Here is a 22,482-nt window from a genome sequence, read left to right on the forward strand (position 1 = left end):
GGAGGGAGAAACAATAGCTGGTTGGAGAGTGCAAGAGAGACACTGGAGGGAGGGAGAGGCAATGGCTGGAGGGAGAGGCAATGGCTGGAATGAGAGTGAGAGACAATGGAGGGAGGGAGACACTAGGGGGAGGGAGAAAGAGAGAGAGACACACGAGGAGGGAAAGAGAGTGGGGGAGACACTGAGGGGAGGGATAGAGAGGGACTGGAGGGGGAGTGAGAAATACAGGGAGTTGGAGAGATTGGAAGAGGAGTGTGAGACTGGAAGAGGGGAGAGAGTGAGAGACAATGGGTGGAGGGAGAAAGAGACACACTGGCTGGAGGGAAAGAGAGTTGGGGGGATGGAGGGGGAGACACTGAGGGGAGGAATAGAAAGGGACTGGAGGGGGAGTGAGAAATACAGGGAGAGGGAGAGACTGGAAGAGGGGAGAGAGGTCCTGAGAGGTTCTAATGTGGCGGGAAGAGAGAGATTAATAATACAGCAGAAATGGGAACGCTATTAGACAAATATTATAATATTTATTTTTAAGTTATGTAGTTTCAGCTATAAATACTTTTTTTGTAGACGCGTGGCGGGGGCGTTACAAAGCTGGTTCGCCCTCAATGGCTGAACCAGCTCACGTGCACTGACGTCATGTGATTTTGATTACATAAGGCAGGGGGGGCTCGAGAAATTTTATGGATTAAAAGGGGGGCTCGGCATAAAAAGTTTGCTCACCCCTGGGTTAACCCCTTCATTGCCTTAGCGGCTATCCGCTATGGTAATGAAGCAGCATTTCTGTATTTTTAATAATATTGAGCAGGAGCATGGGGGGTCCCTGAGCATTAATTTCTGGCTCAGGGAACCCCCTGCTCACTGTACAATATTATTAAAATACAGAAATGCTGCTTCTTTACCATAGCGCATAGCCGCTAAGGTAAAGAACGAGTGTTTATTTATACTGTATACTGTATGTGTTTTATTGATACTGTACATGTGCAGAGGATCTCCAGAGCAGAACCGCACTGGTTTCAGGTCTGGGGACCCCCTGCTCCCCGAGATACAGGCCCCTTTAGGGGGTGCCGGTATCCCTCTGCTCTGCTTGGTTTACAGGCCGCGATCACGTGGTCAGGCCCTTTAAACCAAGCAGAGGGATACCGGCACCCCCTAAAGGGGGCTGTATCTCGGGGAGCAGGGGGTCCCCAGACCTGAAACCAACGCGGTTCAGCTCCGGAGACCCCCTGCACATCTACACTATCAATAAAAATGTATTTCAAATGTATTTATTGTCATTTATTTATTTAGATTTATTTATTTATTTTTTGGCGGCTGCTGTGTGTGTGTATTTTTTTTATTGTGGGTAGCGGGGGTGGGTGAATGGGGTATTAGCCCCAACGGTGCTTGTTTAGGGCTTGCGGGGGGTAGCGGGAGGGCTTAACCCCTTCATGACCGTAGCGGTATTAACTGCTACGGTCGTGAAGGGGTTAAGTGCACCCGCAACCCCCCCGCAAGTCCTAAACTCACACCAAGGGCCAAATACCCCCCTCACCCATCCCCACTACACACAATAAAGCGGGCACGGTGGGTTAACCCCTTCATTGCCTTAGCGGCTATCCGCTATGGTAATGAAGCAGCATTTCTGTATTTTTAATAATATTAAGCAGGAGCAGGGGGGGTCCCTGAGCATTAATTTCTGGCTCAGGGAACCCCCTGCTCACTGTACAATATTATTAAAATACATAAAGGGGGCTGTATCTCGGAGCGCAGGGGGTCCCCAGACCTGAAACCAACGCGGTTCAGCTCCGGAGACCCCCTGCACATCTACACTATCAATAAAAATGTATTTAAAATAATTTTTAATGTGCGGATGTTTGCGCAGAGAGAGAGCAGCGGATCTCTCTCTGCTGCAAACACATCTCGCCCCCGCCGCCCATACAGTAGTATAATTTATGTATGTGCATATACAGTACTGTATGTGTACAGTACTGTATGTTAGGGCTTATAGGGGTTGTTGTTATACAGTATATATATATACAGTATATATATACTGCATTACAATTCATTATAGGGGACGGCTTCAAAGATAACAGCTCGCAAGCGCCCCCATGTGTATTTACACGGCATTGCAGTATTGCAACCAGCCGGAATAAAATGCTTAAATCCCTGCCTGGAAAATAACGCAATACACTCCGGCAGAAAACGATCAGAAACCTGAATACACCCGGGTATACCCGATTTCGCGGGACTAGCCGAGTGAGAATAAAGTGTGTCGGTACTGTACTTGGCTGTTGATGGTTAGAAGTCTGGAATATATTGTTGATAACCTTCCAGAAGTTAGCTGGGTTTGATGTATTTTGGTGGAGATTGTCAGAGTAATATTGTGCTTTTGCGTGCCTTGTTTGCCTTGTGCACATGTTCCGCAGGCATCTGTAGTGATTGAGATCCTTGGTACTTGCAGTTACTTTGTGGCTTTTCCACAAGGCATCCCTGAACTGGTAGAGTGCTATAAGGTCAGGTGTAACCCATGGAAGATTGGCCCCCCGTACTCCTATTCTTTGTTGTGGAGCATGGGTATCACAGAGTTTTAAGAACTCGGATTGGAAATAGTCGAGCGCAGAATCGGGGTCTGGAATTTTATTGATTCTGTGCCACGGGCAGTTGGTAATTTAAGCCAGAAACTGTTGTGGGTTAAAGTTTCTAAATGTTCTAGTGAGGAGAACTTTAGGGCTTGATTGGGGCAGTTTAATTTTCCTTACACAGTACAGTATTGCATGGTCACTGAAAATATCAGGAAGGATGCCAGAGGATTGGATTCTGCTGGGATTTGAGGAGAGAATCCAGTCAAGCAAGGAATGGTTGTGCGATTTCAGGTTTATCCGTGTGGGTTGGGAAATGAGTTGCGATAGGTTAAGTGACTTGAGTTGTATCTGGATTTTGTGGTTTTTAGGGTCAAGCCAATTGAAGTTGAAATCCCCTAGAACTAGCAGCTCACTCTTCTCATTCAGAGAGGAAATGGAGGCAAGAAATTGGGTGATATCAGTCAGGGATTGTAGAGGGGCTTTAGGGGGCGGTAGATGCCAGCAAACAAGATGGGCTTAGAAAAGGGGAGGCAGTTTCTGCCAGCCAGGATTTCAAAAGAGGGTGGGCTTGTGGGGCAAATTAACAGTGTGAATTGTAAGGTATCTGCAATATAAAATAACACCCCTCCTCCTCTCTTTGACCTATCTCTCCTATAATTAGAGTGACAAGCGCTATATATATAAATATATAAATATATATCCCCTCAAATACATATCCTCTCAAACATGGGTTAGCTGTGGGAAGCCTACGAAATGACATCCCTCTGTTAGGTGTTTTTTTATTTTATTTTACTTGCAATCTCAGAATATAGAAGCGAACAAAAATAGAAGGAGCACCGCAAAAAGAAGAAAACTGCACCGGATCAAAAATAAAAATGTATTGCAGCATGAAGCAAGTACAAGAAAAAGAGGAATCTCGGGCGCGTTTCCCGCGTTTCCTGCGTTTCCCGCGTCCGTAGCTGGCACTTTATCAATGAGTAATGCCTTCAGGTTAAACGTAGCCTTATATTGGGACACCTCCGGCAGAAGAGCCTCAATCAGCTTCCAACCAGGTAATCTAACCGCCAATAAAGGAAACAATGTGTCAAGGAAGGGATTGCAATAAAGATGGCCGCTCGAGTCAGAGGATCCCACATAAGGTGCCCAAACAACACTTATAAATCAACATTGAACAACAATATAGACATACATACACTGGCGACACACTTTATTCGAGCTCGGCTAGTCCCACGAATTCGGGTATACCCGGGTGTATTGAGGTTTGTGACTGTTTTCTGCCCGAGTGCATTGGGTTATTTTCCAGGCAGGGATTGAAGCATTTTATTCCCGCTGGCTGCAATACTGCACAGTATTTATATATATATATATACTGCATTACAATTCATGAATTTATGCCATCTGGTAGACACGCGAAGCATTGCAGCCTATTAAATCCTAATCATTATCATTTAACAGATCAGCCTCCCGTCAGCCAGGCATGAACCCAGGCTGGGAAGGCAAACGCAACGGGGCTTGTCAGAGGTGAGGAGCGGCGCATTCCAGGTATCTGCCAGGTACATACTGGGTATTTGCTCGAATAAAGTGTGTCGGTGCAGTAATAAAGTTAACCCTGTACCATAAAAAATGGAGGATAGTAATAATAAATGAGAACACATGGAGGCATATGAGGCTAAAATACCATCATAAACGTAAAAGGGGAGACCGCCTTGCATATCGCATTATTGTAATGCGCCAACAACTGCGCCTGAGAGAAATGTCAAAATATCTATAATAGAGAAAAAGTGTAACAATACGGGCAAATGATATTAATGTACATCAGGAAATCTCCCGCAGGGAGTGTCAAAAGAGATCAGAAACCAAGATCAAATAAAGACAGACAAGGTAACGTACACTCATTCTAAACACCTCACTAAATAAAGGAAGGGTGTAACTACCTACAGTACTGTAGCACCAAATCCTCCGTGGTGTTAACTTAATAATGTAGCCATTGAGGAAATGTAACACTTAGGGGATTTTATCAACAGCCTACACTTAGCAAGGCAGAATTTCTATCTTATAGTTAATAAAACAAAGCCAGTATAATAAATACCATGAATATGGAGTTGTTAAGTAACAGGATACAATCCAAACACTGTGTATAGGATCGTCATAAATAATTACATAGAGGAGTAAGATCCCTCAATATAAGAAATATACCTGTAAATATGCATCTCTATAAAACATGTCATACACCAGTTCAAAGACATATGGATACATCCTCTTATATGAGCATCCAATAAGCAGAGATCAATGATGTTTGAACAACTTAGTGTAATCATGTTCTAATAACGAAGACCATCAGACAATCTGAAAAAATCGGAGCAGTTAACATGAGAGCAGACGTTTTCTATAAAAAAAAATTATAGGTCCCTGTAGCATGGAAGCCAAGAGAGAGCTGGTTAATTGCATTTAGACAATTAACCAGTCTCCACCTGGTAATCAGACAGGTTTAAAACCTCTTGCTGAAACTGCACCCAAGAGACTCCTTAGCACACAACTGTGCTGACAGAGAATAACGAGGACTCCTTAGCACCCAACTGTACTGACATGAGGAGAGAGTCTTGAGCACACACCAAGACACCTGGACACCATTGACCTGAAGGGCCACCTGCTTTACGGTACTGCTTGAGACTTTTGGGTTGTAGGCTGGTAAGGGGCTTTTCCTCACAGTCTTGCAGATAGGGACTGAGGAGTGAGTTAAGCCCTAACACAGGGATATGTGTTTGTTGCTTTGTTTATATTGTTTTTGCATGTTGTACAGTGTTTAACGGGACAGGCTAAATAAAGCCATGTTTAAATTTCCCTAAAACTGTCTCTTTGTGTGTACGTCTGTGTCACGGTGGACGCACTTAATAACACATTTATATTTCGTGGACCCCAATTGAGCAAAACAAGTTGAGCAAAATAAACTGAGATTTATTCCCTTGATAGGCAAACACACGACAACTGCAGAATACACTTAATAATTACACTTACGGGTATAGGAACAGGGGATAATGTCCAGAAAGGTGCAAAGCACCAGAAGATTGTCTTTTAAAATGTAGTCCTTTTGCAAGGGCACAAATTGCCAGCCCCAATCCTTCTGTGAATGTGCAAAGTCTTTTCTGGTCCGTTGGGGTTACTCAAATAACCCCCAGCACTCACAGTGTCCTAACGCAGAGTTTTGTCCTTGGTTCCGATGTAATAAGACTCTTTGCATTCCAGGAATGTGCTGATGCTCTTCTCTGTTCACATGGTAGAATGAAAAATGAAAGACAATGGGGATAGCCTGGGTGGGATGTATATAGGATTTGGAAGCCTATTGCCAACACACCCACCCAATCCCCCTCGTGGGAAAGTAATCATTCCCCAATCACCTACTTGCCCACAGTTTGGAGAGTGGGCACTAGGGATTTCCTGTTCACAAAGAGCATGTGCGACAACGCCACCTTGCTACTTAGCATATGTGCACTCCCCTTTCTACCTGGATCCTCTCAGGCTGGAAGGGGGAAACTCAGGGTGTGAGTTAACACAGATAGTCACCAGGACTTCCTATTTAGCATCCATCTGGCCAATTCACATCCCCCTTACTCTGGGTCTTTTGATATGCAACTTCCAGAGAGACTTACAGGCGTGGGCTCAGCAGGCAAGCTTTGAATCTTCCATAGGCAAGTGACCCAGCTCATAGGTGTCAAAACATTTGGTTCTTGTATGCATAACATTTGTTCCTTAATGCATTACAAAGGCAGGCAGAAACAATAGCATCCTGCCTGTACATTTTAAAACTGCAACAAAAAGGCACTTCATCAAAAATATATGTTTCCCTTATGACAAAGTCATATTTTTAATATGTGTGTGCTTGGGGGGTTACGCTGAGGCTGCACACCAAAAATCAGGGTGCTGGCTCACTCCGTTCCTAAATTAGCAGTCTTAATGGAACGGCCCCTGTTATTCAGCACTGCAGGTAGGGACAAGCCTGCAAAAAGTGGACAACAATGCATAGAGGGGAGAATGGTACATGGGAACAGCATATAAAATTAACCCCTTCATCCCTAAATACGAAATAGGGGTACCCAGCTGAGCACACTGCCTTTATTAATGCGCTGATTACCCCCATTTTCGCCACATCTCCCCCACTCAAAGCCCAAGGTTTGCCCTGGCCACCTCCTCTGGTGGTTGGGCTGACCGGAGAGTTTTTGAAGTCATTAGGTCTTGGGGATTGTCCTGCCGGGAGAGGCATCAGCCTTCCCATGCTCACTGCCTTTCTTGTGCTGAATGGTGAAGTCACATTCTTGCAAGGCAAGGCTCCAGCACAAGAGCTTGGCATTCTCTCCCGACACCCGCTGTAACCAACTTAGGGGGTTATGGTCAGTGATAACAGTGAAGTGTCTGCCATAGAGATAAGGCTGTAACTTCTTGAGAGCCCATAGTATGGCCAGACACTCCTTCTCAATAGTGGCATATGCCACTTCTCTGGGCAGCAGCTTGCGGCTCAGGTAAACCACAGGATGCTCACTGCCCCCGTCCCCCACCTGGCTGAGCACAGCCCCAATACCAAAGTCTGAGGCATCAGTCTGCACCAGAAACTTCTTGGAATAATCTGGAGCGGCCAGTATAGGAGCACTGGCTAGTGCAGTCTTCAAAGCCTGAAATGCAGCTTTACAGGCTGGAGACCAGACTACCAGCACAGACAGTCGCTTCTGGGTCAAGTCAGTCAGGGGTTTGGCAATGGCACTATACTGGGGAACAAACTTCCTATATTAGCCTGCGGTGCCTAGTAAAGCCATGACCTGCTTCTTGGTTTTGGGGGTGGGCCACTGCACTACTGCCTCTACCTTAGCTGGTTCTGGCTTGAGGTGCCCTCCACCCACCCTATGCCCTAGGTATAAGATTTCAGCCATCCCTACTAAGCACTTGGTGGGTTTTAAGGTGAGACCTGCCTCCCTAATCCTGGCTAGCACCTCAGCTACATGAATTAAGTGGGATTCCCAGGAGTTACTGAACACAGCAATATCATCCACATAAGCCTTTGCAAACCCTTGCATGCCCTCTAGCAAACGATTGACCAGGCGTTGGAAGGTAGCCGGTGCATTCTTCATCCCAAATGGCATCACTAAGAACTCATAGAGGCCACTTGGGGTGATGAAAGCCGACTTCTCCCTAGCCTCCTGGGTCAAAGGGATCTGCCAGTATCCTTTACTGAGATCCATGGTGGTCAGATATCTTTCCCCTGCGAGTTCATCCAGCAACTCATCCATGCGGGGCATGGGGTAGGCATCTGAAACCGTCCCTGCGTTGAGCTGCCGGTAGTCCACACAGAACTGGGTGGTCCGATCCTTCTTAGGCACTAGGACTACCGGACAAGCCCAAGGGCTCTGGGATGGTACAATTACCCCTAGGGCCAGCATCTCCTCCCTCTCTATACTGCCCTTCACCTCTGCTGACACTCTATAAGCGTGCTTATGCAGAGGTCTCAGATCCCCTGTAAGCACTGGGTGCTCAGTGATGTGTGTCCTCCCTGGCTTGTCTGTGAACAGAGCCCTAAACTGCTCTAGCATAGCCCTGGCATCTGCTCTCTGCCTGACCCTCAGCCGAGCCCCTATCTCCACCTGCTCTATGGTACCGTCCTGCCTAGCCTCCCCTAGGAGATCTGGCAGAGCATTGCTCGCCGGATCCCCCATCGGTGGGCTGCAAATGGCCAGCACCGATGCCACACTCGGTGCTACATACTTCTTGAGCATATTGATGTGATAGACTTTGGTCCTCCCTGTCTCAGCATCTACCTGTACAACATAGTTGCACTCGTTCATCTGTCGCAGTACCGGATACGGTCCCGACCAGGCAGCCAGTAATTTGTTCTCCCGAGTAGTTTTGAGAACAAGTACCTGCTGTCCTGGGATGAATTCTCTGCTACGGGCATTCTGGTCATACCATGTCTTCTGCTTGGTCTGAGCAGCCCTAAGGTTGTCCTGTGCCAACCCCATGAGCATCTCTAACCGCTCTCTGAGATCTATCACATACAGAAGCACAGACGCATCAGTATTGGTAGCTTCCCCTTCCCATCCCTCACGGAATAGGTCCAGAGGTCCACGTACCCTGCGACCATATAGCAGCTCAAAGGGAGAAAAGCCTGTAGATTCTTGCGGTACCTCTCGGTATGCAAACAGCAAGTGCTGCAGGTGAATCTCCCAGTCTTTCCCCTCCGCCTCTATAAACGTTCTAAGCATCTGCTTCAGGGAACCATTGAACCTCTCACATAGTCAGTTGGTTTGGGGGTGGTAAGGGGTCGTGCGCTGGTGCTTCACCCCGCACGCATCCCAGAGACACTGTAGCAATTCACTCATGAACTGCGACCCCTGATCGGTTAGGACCTCGCTAGGGAAACCTACCCTAGTGCAAATGGTGAGCAAAGCCTTAGCCACTGCCTTAGCATCTATAGTAGCCAGGACTACAGCCTCAGGGTACCGGGTGGCAAAATTCACCACCGTGAGAATGTAGCGCTTCCCTGTCCAGCTAGGAATCATGAGGGGCCCCATTTCTCCCAGCTGAAAGGGTTCCCCTATCACCGGTAACAGTCTCAGGGGGGCCTTCACACGATCACCCACCTTACCTACTCGCTGGCAGGCGTCACAGGAGCGGCAGAAATCTGCCACCTTGCTGGATGCCCCCGGCCAGTAGTAACGCTGCAAGAGCCGGGCTCTCGTGCGTGTAACCCCCTGATGCCCCGCAAGCGGGATGGAGTGGGCAACCCGTAATAACTGTTGCCTATACCCCGTGGGTACCACTAACTGTCGCTTGCCAGTCCAAACCTTATCTAAACCTGTAGCCCCCTGCTCTTTATACAGAAGCCCGCGGTGCCACAGGTAGTAATCAGATCCCTCACTTGGCTTAGACTCGGACGCCCGAAGTCTCATGCCCTCCAAGGTGAGATCAGATTGCACCACTTCCCTAAACTGAGTGCCTAATTCTGGCCACCCCCCGGTCATACCTGAGTCAGGGGGACAGGGAACAGGGACAGGGTACAGTAAGTCAGTGTCTGAAGCGGACTGAGTCTGGCTTACCTGTCTGGTCTCCTCAGAGACTGCTGGAACTGTAGGTCCCAAATGCAGGGGGACAGGGGCTGCTGCTGTGATCTTTGCTGCCTGGCTCCTAGTAATCACTGCAACCGGTGCAGCAGGTGTCAGCTCCGCAGTAAAAACACAGGTAACACTGGCGACACAGTTTATTGCACTGCGGCCAGATCCGCAAGCCGGGAGATTTCCAGGCTTGCTAGTGGCCGCCCCTCGGCGTGCCGCGCGTCACCGACGCGTGGTCACGCGTCATCGGGAGCATGCGCCCCCTGCACGCGCGTCCAGGGCTCCCCGAGGGAGCCCTGGTGTCCCGCGATGTGGGGGACGGCGGCAGGGGGTTCCGGGGGACCCGGCGGACCCGGCAGCGGGAGGGAGAGCGCCCCGATCGGAGGGCGCTCTTCCGCTGCTTCGGCGCGCGCCCGTCACCCTCCGGCGCGCGCCAGGCTACTGCTGCGGCCGAGAACGGGCAAATGCTCGAATAAACTCGGCCGCAGCAGTAACGTGCCCCAGATCGTTGCCAAGGAGCACCTCAGCATCCAATCCGGGCAATACCCCCACCTCCCTCATGCCATGACCCGCCCCCCAGTCCTAAAAGACCCGGCCAACTTGGAGTGACCGCGGTCCTCCGTCTGGCATGGTCACTTGCATCCCGGTGCCCGGGAGTAAATCCTCTGGCCGCACCATATCAGGGCGCACCAGAGTCACGGTGGCACCGGAGTCCAGCAACCCATCTGCTTGCCGGTCTCCGATGGTCACCCTCCGCAGATGCTTCTGCCTGGCATCGTTGCGTTGCAACCCGATTGGTGCAACCAGATGCCCTCCGCTCTCCACTGCAGGTCCTGAGTTGGCAAGGGTTGGTGCCTCCGTGGTAATCCCTCTGTCGGCTGGCGTCACGGCTCCGCTGGTCCCCTCCGATGGTGCCAGTCGCACACGGGCAACTGGTTTTGCTGCTTGGGAGCGGTGCCCCTTATGGGGTCCTGTGGACCGGTCCCGGTCTGGACAATCGGGTCTAAGGTGCCCGACCTTGTTGCAGGTATAACACCTCATCTCATGTTTGAATTCTGCAGCCTTTGGCGCTTTGCTTGCTGCTGCAGTTTTCAGTGTCCATTGAGGGGTAGCTTTAGTTCCCTGGGCGGCTCGGGCCCCTCCTTGGGGAACTGCTGGCTCATCCAAAGCAATCCTGCTGGCCACATACTCGTCGGCCATCCGGGCAGCGTCCTCACAGGTCTTAGGCATGCGGTCAAAGATCCAAGCCCGCACAGTGGGGGGAAACCACTGCATCAGCTGCTCCTGGAACACCAGGTCCAGTAAGGTATGGTATTTGGTAGCCCCATACCCTGTGACCCACTGGGTTCCATGCTTGATCATTCCGTTGGCATAGTCCGCAAATGATTCCCCGGGTTTTACATCCCCCGTCCGGAACTTGCTCCTACTCTATACCCCTCAGGCGTCAGGGCATACTGGACCAGCAGCTTGCGCTTCACATGCCCATAGTCATCAGCATCCACACCGGGAAGCTCCTGCACAGTTCTTTTGGCTTTGCCGGATAATAGTGGTCGTAGTTTGACCACCCAGTCCCTCTTTGGTATTCGGAACCGGCCGCACTGATTCTCAAAATCATTTAGAAATGAGTCCATGTCATCTGTGCCATCAATGAGCTTGCTAAACCTGCGGTGATCTTGCCGGGAAAGCTCTTGTTCCCCGTTTACAAGGTGGGATTGGGAACCTTTTCCAACCGCTACCGTGAGGAGCTTTAACCGCTGCTCGTAGTTGATTCCCTCTCCCCAGGTGGCGAGCAGTGCGCTGAGTCCAGTGGCCGGCAGTCCGTCGGCCGCAGCCGCGAACCCCTCCGCACCCCCTGGCACCAAGCCACCCAAGACCGGGTGGTCAGTATCACCCTCCCCTGTCCTTGCAGCTCCAGAGTTGGAGGAACCTCCTGCACTCCAGGCTGAGTACCATCCGCTGCAAATGCAGCTAATTGGGTCGCTCTGCCCTCATATTCTTCTAAATCCTCCTCCAGCTGACTCTTGGAACGACCGTCTGTCGTTAAGCCATATCCCGCACATGTCTCCACGACTTGCTCTCTGTCCCAGGAACGGAACCTCCCTGAGCGCAGACTCATGGTGCCACCGGGTTATGGGTCCAGAGACCAGTGAATTATCTCGTGGTTCTTTGGAAGTTTGTGTAGGTTTGCCACTTGTCTGAGGAGCTTGCAATCTACAAGGTCCTCACTATAATACAGAGCCCGCAGGGTACTGCAATATAGACTCAATCAGTATCCCACCAGCTGCCACCAGTTTTAAACGCCTATGACGGGAGACGCGCTTAACACATTTATATTTCGTGGATCCTGATTGAGCAAAACAAGTTGAGCAAAATAAACTGAGATTTATTCCCTTGATAGGCAAACACACGACAACTGCAGAATACACTTAATAATTACACTTACGGGTATATGAACAGGGGATAATGTCCAGAAAGGTGCAAAGCACCAGAAGATTGTCTTTTAAAATGTAGTCCTTTTGCAAGGGCACAAATTGCCAGCCCCAATCCTTCTGTGAATGCGCAAAGTCTTTTCTGGTCCGTTGGGGTTACTCAAATAACCCCCAGCACTCACAGTGTCCTAACGCAAAGTTTTGTCTTTGGTTCCGATGTAATAAGACTCTTTGCGTTCCAGGAATGTGCTGATGCTCTTCTCTGTTCACATGGTAGAATGAAAAATGAAAGACAATGGAGAATAGCCTGGGTGGGATGTATATAGGATTTGGAAGCCTATTGCCAACACACCCACCCAATCCCCCTCGTGGGAAAGTAATCATTCCCCAATCACCTACTTGCCTACAGTTTGGAGAGTGGGCACTAGGGATTTCCTGTTCACAAAGAGCATGTGCGACAACGCCACCTTGCTACTTAGCATATGTGCACTCCCCTTTCTACCTGGATCCTCTCAGGCTGGAAGGGGGAAACTCAGGGTGTGAGTTAACACAGATAGTCACCAGGACTTCCTATTTAGCATCCATCTGGCCAATTCACATCCCCCTTACTCTGGGTCTTTTGATATGCAACTTCCAGAGAGACTTACAGGCGTGGGCTCAGCAGGCAAGCTTTGAATCTTCCATAGGCAAGTGACCCAGCTCATAGGTGTCAAAACATTTGGTTCTTGTATGCATAACATTTGTTCCTTAATGCATTACAAAGGCAGGCAGAAACAATAGCATCCTGCCTGTACATTTTAAAACTGCAACAAAAAGGCACTTCATCAAAAATATATGTTTCCCTTATGACAAAGTTATATTTTTAATATGTGTGGGCTTGGGGGGTTACACTGAGGCAGCACACCAAAAATCAGGGTGCTGGCTCACGCCGTTCCTAAATTAGCAGTCTTAATGGAACAGCCCCTGTTATTCAGCACTGCAGGTAGGGACAAGCCTGCAAAAAGGGGACAACAATGCATAGAGGGGAGAATGGTACATGGGAACAGCATATAAAATTAACCCCTTCATCCCCAATACGAAATAGGGGTAACCAGCTGAGCACTCTGCCTTTATTAATGCGTTGATTACCCCCGTTTTTGCCACAGTCTGCACCTGCCTCTTATAGTCCCATTCAATGTTAATGCCAAAGGGAGATAATATATCAAGTGTATGTACCCAAAACATTTCACGTCTGTTTAGAAGCTTGAGTTTGTTCCCTCCACATACTGGAGTGGGTACACATTCAATACATACAACTTTAAACTGAGAGATGTCACCTGAATGACAATTCATAAAATGAATGAGAGACAGGAAGGAATGGATCTTTACTCTTAATGGATCGAATGTGTTCCATGATCCTCACTTTCAGAGGTCTGATGGTCCAGCCTACGTAACCCTTTCTACAGCCACATTTAAGGTGGAAAATAACATCGCTGGAGTTACAATGTATAAAGGTTGGAATCCTGTGATGGTGCTTGTTTTTATTTAATCGTTATGTATTGTATTTTGTGATTTTTATTTTTTTAGTTTGCCCATTTATTGTCAGTGTGGCAATTCATGCCCATATATTGTGGGCATGGTTTACCACAGTCACAATCAATGGCTTAATTGTGATATGCTTGTTTTATTTAAATGTCATGTGTTTTATTTTGTGCCTGTTCTTTTCTGATATCCGCTAAGGTAATGAAGTTGCCTGTAAATGTATTTTTATTGCATTAGATTGAAGCCGAGGGATCTCCGGAGCTGATATTAATGTGGGGTCCAACTCGCAAATCCCATCTCGCCACCCTTTGCGAGGAGCTCACTAGGTGAGTGCTTCGATGATCCATCAGAGGTATTAGAATAGGGGGATTTCTCAAAAAACGCGATTTGGGGCTGTTTTTGACAGGTCATCAGAGCTTTGTGAATAGCTACATTGCCAAATCGTACGCGAAATGCTCAAAACCCTTGATGAGTTTCTTACTGAAGATTATAGAATAGGCCCCTTATCTCCTAGTAATCTTAGAGCTTCCTCCTTATAACCAATGGAAGCCTGAACTACAGTACAATAGCACCACCTTTATCCGCATTCTTAACGACCAATGATTTATTGAGCAGGTTCTGGTCTCCTATGCCTTGATTAATGATACTTCCCACACCAGATTGTTTTTCCACACATACTCTTCATTTTGAATCACCCCCACCTTCCTGGGACTAGACCCGGCCTTGGGGTGGGGTCTCCCAGATAATGGAACGCATCAAAACATTGTCTAACCGTATTCTGTGCCTGTCATTTCTGGTCTCAGGAAAGTGTCTCTCCTAGTCAGACACCTTCCTGGTTTTATTTTGGGTGTGCCTGTGACCCCAAATCTAGCTCCTTATCTCTTACCAGGGCCCCCTGTGACGATGGGGAGGATTTGGCCCGGGATTAAAGGGGTTACACCCCAATTGGCCACCCTCTAACCTCACCAGGGAGACAAGGGGTTAACTGGGCTGAGGCCATGAAATGTGATTTAACCCTTGTTATAACCTGAAAATGTATATTCCACTGTTCCCCTGTTTTATTGTTATATCAGTGTCTGCATCACACACACACTAGGATCCATCCGGGAGCACGAGGGTTAATAGTTGTTTAGTGATTATAGCCCTTTGTGTAATTTTCCCGCCTTTTCAGGCACCATTTTGCAGGGTCCCATAGGCCGCCATTGAGCTCCATGTGTTTCAATGGCGAATCTTGCTGTTCGGGTCCTGTTTCCTGAGAAGACCAGCAGATGGCGTCCGTGAGGAGGAGCGGCGGTTTCCCATTGTAAGTCAATGGGCTCATTGACTTCAATGGAGAATCCTCGAAAGAGCTTTCCAGGAACGAGTTGGCTGCCATCCAAACCGCAAAGCGGATACATTTTCAATAGGAGAGCTTTGATCACTTATTAGCCCAGTTCAACGGCAAGTGGCGTGGGAATAAACAGTTCTAGAGCACCTAGAAATAAAATTCTTTTTGCCCTTAGTTCCTAGACCTCCCCCCACTCGACCACAACCGGGTCCCCGTATCCTGGACCCCCGATAAGGGTCTAACCGAGAAGAGCGGGTCGCGCCATAGGTTCCAATGGCGGCGGCAGAAACAGCTCAAGAAAACGGCTAAGTGTCAAAAGCTGAAATTTGGGAATCCATAGCTCCGGTTCCGGAGGGTCCAGAGGATCAGGGTTTGGGGTACCTGTAGCCACTGCTCTGGCATCGCTGCAGAACCATCCTAGACCCTCTTGGACCAACCCGATGGAGTATGGACCCCCTTGAAAGTTCGGGACTTTTCCCATAGACTCCAATGGCGAACAATCTCCATTTACCGGCTATGCCGGAAAACCCCCATTGACTTCAACGGTGGCGTCGCCCCGTTGAAAGTCTATGGCGGCGGATTCCCATAGCCGCCAATGGCGGCGGTTTGCCATTGAAAGTCTATAGTGGCAGAGCCCGTTGTTTTCAATGGGGATTTAGTGAAAAACCGTGATTTAATTTACAGCGGAGATTTTTGTATTAAAATGAGAAACGGTTTTAAGTGTATTTGTGTAACTCCGGTTCCGCAGGTCATAGCAAGTCTCAAATTGGACCCTAGGGTGTCCCAGTTCCGGCATTAAGAACTGGGGAGTTTGGACCTGCTGGACCCAACGGAACCGGATATTTTAATATGTTTGTATTTTATCTTTAATACTGTGTCCCAAGGTATGGATAAAAACCAGAGGAAATTCCCTTGGCCATCAGGTAGCAGATGGTCAGAGAAGCGTCCCAATGTCTAGAAATTAAGTGCTGTTCAAAGGAGTTTATCACCTACACTGTTTACAGGAGGGCGGAGATTACTCAAACCAGAGCAGGCTATAAGTGTCCCATTCCACACCTTACAACAAAGGGTTTCCTGCCAGATATTCCATTTGGTAGACTAGCTGGCATTCCTGATGCAAATGTGGGATTACAGAAATGAGACCCCAGAGTGCTACTGCGCATGTGCCAACTAGCAGGGGGGCATGGGTCAAAATGTGTTCCCATGTTAGTGAGTGGCTGGAGGTAATTGAAAACCAATCACCTGTACTTAATGTTAAGGATAGGGCCACAAAAGGTATATAATCTGTGGTCAACCCTTTATCCTGTGTCTTTCTATACCATCTTGATTGCTGAGAGGAAACGCTATGCAATGTCTTCATGCCAGAGGTCTTTCATGTCTTTGGTGTCTTGATGACTATGAAGAGAGCTGTATGAACTGCCAGTCCAGATATGACTGTTTCATCGTTTCCATTTTAAGTAAGTGTCCATAGTTTGCCTGTTATTTGTACATTATTGTGTGTTCACCTTTATCAAGGAATAAATTATATTTTATTATTATTTTATTATCTAAGTCTCGTCCCAGTTCAGACCCAGTTATATACATTTTATATAAATTTTTGTGTAAATTACAGCCTGCCATAAAGTCACCGTAACACCCCCCTATTATAAAACGAGAAAGGAACATTGTTGCAATATACAGTACCTATACGTGTCGCCGCACTTGCAAGTATATGAAAACAATAGAGAGGAGGCTCAATCCTAGGAAAGCGTTATCTCACAATTCATCGTGGTGTCCGGATTCATATCAAACAGCACGTATGGTTACAAGAAGTTACCTTTATTTAGAAGAGGAACATACCACACAGCGAGCGACGTTAAGGGGCCCATAACCAGGCCTCTCATCAGGTCACACCTACTGTACCTAATGATGCATTTTAGAGATATCTGGGACAATATTAAGAGTTTATTTTTGTTATTTATGACATTATATCTTGGGCACATGATATGCAATGCACCAGAAACAGCTACAAATGAATGCAGGGGAAAAACAATGTGTCGTTTTCATAGTTAGATATGAAGCGGGTCACAGGAATTATACTTACACAAATACATACCAAACGTTTGAACATTTGTGTGACCACGCAGGCGGCAATATTATTGACACTGAAGGGGTTAAGGCTGGGATGTTGGTCTTGGGATTGAATTCTCGTGTTGGGGGTGAGAGGCTCTGGGTCCCAGTCCTGTCCCACGGCTCTGATCTCTGTTTATTCATCTCAATAAAACCTGACAGGTGACTTCACAATGGTGTTCCATACCTGATAAAATGAGGGGCACGTGGTGACTGACCAATAACGTGGATTCAGCAAATTCAGACAGTCAGTTAACCCTTTAACTTTTACTTTCGGGAATAAAAACACAAGCAGGCGGTGCTGAGAGTTGAACTCAGGATCTCCTGTTTACTAGACAGGCGCTTTAACCAACTAAGCCACAGCGCCTGGTGCTGCTTGCACCATTCCTTTCTGATAACGAATCTATGATGTGTATTTAATAATGATGCATTTATTTTACATAGTGCTGCTAATCTGTACATGTGTTCAGGCACAGTGAGTCCTGTGCCAAAGAGCTTAATTAAAAGCTGATTTTTGGTGCCCCAGGCACACAGAGATAATGTGACTTTCCAAAGTACCAAAGAGAAGTGACACTTGGATTCAAACCAGGTTCCCCCACTTCAAAAGCAGCGACCTTACCACTGCCCACTGACACTGGTCAATACGTTAATCCCACGCCTAAATACTAATATCCCGTCTGAACGTTTAGTCACAATGTTCCCAGATAAATCTGTTATAAACATTCAAGATTCAACTCTTACTCCTGCCTGTTATTAAAAGGTATAAATCACAAAATCTGGCCTATTAAAGGTGCCGGCGATGTACTATAATCAACCAGTTACATTTCTTAAGGGCGTGGGATTTTAGGTGTTTGTCAATCAACTGTTTTCTTTCCCCTTATCTCACCCTGTCCTTATCAGAGAGCAAATAAAGATAAGGGGAGGGGGGAGGGGGGAGGTGGGAGATGGGAGGGGGGGAATCTGGCCAGGGACGTTCCAAAGGCGGAGTGAGACTGCTGTTCCATGGCCTGGTGAGTCAAGGCTCCCAGGCCTCCCTGCCAATAACCCTAACATGTAAGGCCCAATCCGCAGGCCACTACCCCTTCGACAGGACCCTCCAAGGCCCTGTGTAGGCCCCTGCATCCCCTTTTAGGCTGCAGGTAGGCATCCAAGGCAACTCTACACCATCTATGTGGTCCTATTGACCTCCACCACAATCGTCTGCCCCTTTCACTATGGCTTTCCTCCCTTCCCCAGCCAATATCTATCCTCTTAGACCAATACCTATCCCTCTAGGCCCATACCCTCTTCTTCACCCCCTTCCCTCCCCAACCACCCCAACCCAGTCCCATACCTCTTTCTTTTCCTCACCTCGGCCCCCCTGGGGTCATTTCCCTTAATGACTGTAACAGTGAACCTTTTAATATTTAGTAATCTCTAACTACCCCCACATCTTATATGTTAATGATGGGCGCAAAATAAAGTTTTTCTTCCATATTTTGTTTTACAAATCCATAAGAATAACGCACATTTTTTTTAGAGCCAAGACCAAAAGGGAAATGCCAGTGAAAGTGTCACAAACTACAACAACTCAATGAGGGGGCCAGACAGTGGGAGCCTGTTGCAGGGACCCAACAATGGTCATCAAGAAACTGTGGTAGATGTCCCAGTTGAGTAGGCACTAAGGAATGGAAAGGTTACAGTTTGCCTCCTGGATATATCTTCCAAGTAACCACTATGAGCAAAGAATCTTTCTTCTGGCACTTCCAAGGAGAAAGAACCGCTGAGAGCAGTGCCCGTTAATGACTAAACCTCAGAGCATCCAGTGGGTTTCAAATACTATTAACTGATATGTCAGGGTGAATATACAAGTATTTAATGAAGACCTCACTTTCTCTTCCCATTGTCCTGGGGAACATCTCTAGAGAAATAAACGGTGGCACCGCGCATCTCTTTGTAATTACTTCTTAATATTAAAAATGCTCTTTGCTTGATCCAGATTCCTGACTAGGTGTGAAATATGTTTTTTGTCTTTTGGTTGACTTCAATAGCCCCTAGCAGTCAGGCCTGTGACCTTAAGCACCCTACTATTATTTCATTTTTTTAATTGTGTTTTCTATGTTTGAGGGTGCACAGCGGTCCAAATCTTACTTAAGTATCCCAATATTGAGAACACCTTTTAGGAATAACCACAGATTAGAAGGTCTTCAAAGCATGATGATGTCCAAAGAGCATATGCTATGGAAGATTCCGGTGTGCCCAACTGCCACACTGCAGTGGCTTTTCCACATCGGTAGGTCATCACAGATCAACGTATCTGCTCAAGGGAGAAATGGTCCTAATAGAACAACTTTTCTGAACCTCAATACCAGGAGAAGTAAGTGTTGCACAAACCCTGGGTACAGTGAGAACTGTGAGATCTCCACTATGGCTCACGAATCTGGGTGACAGACTGAAAATTGGTTCTAGCAATTGTGTACTAGAAGAGTTATTCCTGGTGAGAAATGATCAAATGCTTAAAGGTTAAAAAACAGAGCTGGAAATGAAGGGGCCTTAATCTGTCTCTACAAGTGTGAGGACACAGAGAACCAGCTAAACAGATAAAGCCGTGTTCAAAGATGGAGACTCTGACAAACTGATAACGTCCATAAACTTACTGAGTACTAAACTTAACCAGCAGCAGTTTAAACTGTTAGAAATCCTTAAACAATCCCCATGATATGTTCTCTAGTCACAGAGGAGATTATGTTACACCAGCAGCATCTACCAGCAAATTGCAATCGGACATTATCCTCCAGTACGAGAGAGGTAGTGAAGTATTCCCATGGTTTTGTAACCGAGAACAATAATGTACAAACTTTCCCCATAGAGAGATCTGCAATCAAGGAACTGCGAAACCGCCACAACGTCACCATCTTTTTATTCGTGTTTTGGGACATACTGGGAATGTTTTTACTACACAGCAACACAGAGAAATTCATAGACCCAGATATAAAGATGGACACAAACACACACACACCCCACGTGTACTGAACCCTGCCAGTGGGATTAAAGACTAGGGTTGTTGGTCTGGAGATGTAATTCTCGCTTTGGGGGTGGGAGGCTCCGGGGCCCAGTCCTGTCCCACGGCTCTGATCTCTGTTTATTAATCTCAATAAAACGGTTGGTTTTAGAGCAATGTGTCATCAAAACAGAAACCTGACAGGTGACTTTACAATGGTATATAAGATGCAGAATGGGAAAATAATTACTAAACAGTTTCAATACCCACAGTGACTGGCCTATAAAGTGGAATCAGGAAAGTAGACAGTTAAAGCAGAATTACAGGTTGTATTGCTTGCTTTATTTCTGTATGTTATAGGGTTGATGCAGGGAGTCTAAGGAGCTGAACCCCATTCATTTCAGGGGACCCCCTGCTTCCAGAGTTACTTACCTCCATTGGGGGTGCCAGTATCTCTGTGCAGTTTAAAGCCACCAGTCACGTGGACCAATAGGAAGCCGGCAGGGATGATGTCACATTGGCCCACGTGACGCGGTTAAATTTAAACGCCACCATTTCAATAGCACACAAGTCCCCTGTCAGAAATTGTTAAACACACACACATTACATTCCCAGCTAGCTCAAACTCCTACACCCACCACATCACAAATACACATCTATGCCAAAATGAGTGCTACTGAGCGTTGCAAATGTATACAACAAAAGACAGGGGTGCCCAATGCTACATCCAATTGACAAAACATATATGGTAATGTAACCCTCTTATTCCCCACCCGACAGGAGATCAGAGGGGGGGTACACTCCTTCTGGTTACTGTACACGGTCTTGGTGCTGTGACCTGCTGGCAAACAGGAGGGCTGAGGGCTCCGTGGTGTTGTGGGGAGAACCAGGACAGGGACAGGAGGTGGTGTGGGACAGGTTACCTTGCTCTTGTTCTCTGGGTGGTGCAGCGCCTCCAGCCAGTAGGGATCCTCTGGGGTCTCCAGAGGAGGGACTCCCACTGACACTCTATCTTTCTCACACCCGGAACAGTGATAAACACAGCAGCTTCTTTCTGGGGTTATTTATTGGCAGAACTATTTCAAGGAAAAGGTGGAATCCATACGGCAGAACATCCCCTCTGTTTCTTCCTCCCATCCTACACCTCTTCCTAACTCTCCTCCTGCCTTCCTTGACTCTTTTTCCACTGTCTCAGACGAGGATGTGTCGCCAAATCGCCAAATCGTACGGGAAATGCTCAAAACCCCTGATGACTTTCTTACTGAAGTTTATAGAATAGGCCCCTTTATCTCCTAGTAATCTTAGAACTTCCTCCTTATAACCAGTGGAAGCCTGAACTACAATAGCACCACCTTTATCCGCATTCTTAACGACCAATGATTTATTGAGCAGGTTCTGGTCTCCTATGCCTTGATTAATGATACTTCCCACACCAGATTGTTGTTCCACACACACTCTTCATTTTGAATCACCCCCACCTTCCTGGGACTAGACCCGGCCTTTGGGTGGGGTCTCCCAGATAATGGAACGCATCAAAACATTGTCTAACCGTATTCTGTGCCTGTAATTTCTGGTCTAAGGAAAGTGTCTCTCCTAGTTAGACACCTTCCTGGTTTTGTTTTGGGTGTGCCTGTGACCCCAAATCTAGCTCCTTATCTCCTGGGTGAAATTCTCTTACCAGGGCCCCTCTTTTATAAAACGAGAAAGGAACATTGTTGCAATATACAGTACCTATACGTGTCGCCGCACTTGCAAGTATATGAAAACAATAGAGAGGAGGCTCCATCCTAGGAAAGCGATATACTCACAATTCATAGATGTGTCCGGATTCGTATCAAACAGCACGTATGGTTACAAGAAGTTACCTTTATTTAGAAAAGGAACATACCACACAGCAAGCGACGTTTCAGGCCCATAACCAGGCCTTTCATCAGGTCACACCTAGTGTACCTAATAGATAATAAATGTGTATCGAGAGTGATACACCAAAGAATCCCCTTTAGATAGGCGCACTGCAGACCTGAAAATAAAGACGGTCAGGGGTAGGATGTGGTGTGTATAAATAAAAAACTTTATTAAATATTAGTGTAATAGTGTACACAAAACAGTATATAGTGCTGTACTATACACTGACTAATAATAGACTGCTGTTGGTCTATGTCAACCTCCGTCAAGCGTCTCACTGTGCTCCCATTAGTTCTGTCTCCCTTGAAGTGTGAAAATCTTGGCAGATGCTCTAAATGTCAATAATCTAGATGGGTTATTATAACCCTATGACATATTGGTAGGTATAGGCTCTACCGAGACTAACAGAGAAATTCACGCAGCACATCAACGTAATGTGCACACTGCGCATGCGCCGGGGCAGTGCGTGAAGTAAATGTTTGGACGGCCCGTATAAGGTTGGTAACGGGTAAAGGGAGTACTGGGTGTCGAGGAAATGTTCAATAGTGATTACACATAG

General features: G+C 47.1%; 1 non-coding gene across 1 annotated transcript; it reads right to left on the bottom strand.

Moving 5' to 3' along the window:
- Positions 1-17,331: 17,331 nt before the first annotated feature.
- Positions 17,332-17,405, bottom strand: TRNAT-AGU (transfer RNA threonine (anticodon AGU)). Its single transcript has one exon. It is a non-coding gene; the product is annotated as a tRNA-Thr (tRNA).
- Between the last annotated feature and the right edge of the window lie 5,077 nt (positions 17,406-22,482).

This window comes from Ascaphus truei, chromosome 5 (genome assembly GCF_040206685.1).
Source record: "Ascaphus truei isolate aAscTru1 chromosome 5, aAscTru1.hap1, whole genome shotgun sequence".
Lineage (NCBI taxonomy): Eukaryota > Metazoa > Chordata > Amphibia > Anura > Ascaphidae > Ascaphus > Ascaphus truei.